General features: G+C 61.2%; 1 protein-coding gene across 1 annotated transcript in view; it reads left to right on the top strand.

Annotated features, from left to right (window-relative positions):
• Positions 1-1,151: 1,151 nt before the first annotated feature.
• CIMAP1A (ciliary microtubule associated protein 1A) overlaps positions 1,152-1,403 on the top strand; it is a 7,379-nt gene continuing 7,127 nt past the window's right edge. Inside the window, exon 1 of the mRNA XM_006164485.2 lies at positions 1,152-1,337. The gene's annotated coding sequence lies outside the window, so the exon portion shown is untranslated. The remainder of the gene's footprint in view (positions 1,338-1,403) is intronic.

The raw sequence follows: 1,403 nt of genomic DNA, 5'->3' as shown, positions 1-1,403 counted from the left end.
ACGCATGTCTGCCTTCCAGGTGCAAGTACTGGGCAGCTAGGATGGCGTCTAACCGGACCCCGACATGGCCCCGAGCAGCCGCAGCACCCACGGACAAGCCGCCATGGACAAGCCGCAGCTCCCACTTCCCCACATGGAATTTCCCCTCGAACTGTTTAATCAATAAAGTCTCCGCAGCTCAGGGTCTGGCTCCTGTCTCTTCCCCCATACAGGGATGCACAGAAGGTCATGTCAAGAACACAACCACACAAGGAAGACACACATAGAGACTCATACATGTAGGCACACGTGCAGGGAACACACATGAGAAAGTAATTCCATACTAAGGGACTCACAGAAACAAGACACACAGGAGCGGATCCCAGGGGATATGCAGGCAGGTGCCATTTACGCAGGTGGACGCACTCGGACCAGGCAGATCGACCAGCAGGTCTGAGGACGGGGAGAGGCCGTGGGGTAGGCGGGGGCTGCCAGGAGGGAGGGACAAAGAGCCCAAGAGGGAGGACGCGTCTGGGGCTAGGAAAGACAGGCCGGACCATGGTCTGCCCTGTCCCTAGGCCAGGTGGGGGCCTCTGCACCTGCACGCTGCTGCAATGAAAGCCAGGCACCGTGGATGTACACCTCAGCATGGGCTCGCTCCCAAGTCACCCAAGAAGAGTCTGCTCAGAGGGGGCTGGGTCCCCCCTCAAGCCGAGCTTTAAGGGGACCACAACTAATGTCAAGAAAAAGTGCACCTGCTCCCAAGGACACCGGGGTCGGAGAGGCAGGCTGGCCAGCCATGCAGCTGAAAGGCAAACAGGGTCTGAGCAAGGTCAGCTGGGACAGCAGCACTTCCCTGCCGACTCCTGCCCGCCCACCGCCGCCACAGACCCTAACCCTGCCTCCTGGTCCTAGGACCCTCAACAGCTGAACTCCTCTGGCCTGTTTCCCCATCTCAGTGGTCCCTAGGAGTGGCAGAGCTGAGTGGGATCTCCACGTCCACTCCTTGGCCACCTGGGTGCTGAGCCCTGCGACCTCCGTCACACCACTGTCCTGCCCAGCGCAGAAAGGAATCAGGGCCTGGGGCGGGAGGGCTGATGACACGGGAACTGGGCGGGGGCGGCCTGAGGCCTTTGTCTTCATCACAGAGACCGCGATCTAGAACCTGTCGTCCCACAGAGCCACGTTCTAGAGCTCTGGAGCGAGGATGTCTTCCCAATTCTCAACCCACCCAGGGAGAGAGGCCTGTCTCTCCATGCTCCTCCTGCAGGAACTCCTTGGAGCAAAGGCTGTGAGCTGGCTGTCCCTGAGGAGGCTGGGTCTGTAGGTGCCCTGAGAGTTGCCCCTGCACTGAAGAGGTAAAGGCCCCTCCGCAGCAGCGCTTCCCACCCAGGCACAGCGTCAGCCCGGCCGGCCCCCCGCCC

This window comes from Tupaia chinensis, unplaced genomic scaffold, assembly GCF_000334495.1.
Source record: "Tupaia chinensis unplaced genomic scaffold, TupChi_1.0 Scaffold143624_1, whole genome shotgun sequence".
NCBI lineage: Eukaryota > Metazoa > Chordata > Mammalia > Scandentia > Tupaiidae > Tupaia > Tupaia belangeri.
The sequence above is the reverse complement of the archived record's forward strand: the minus strand, read 5'-3'. Positions and strand labels throughout refer to the sequence as shown.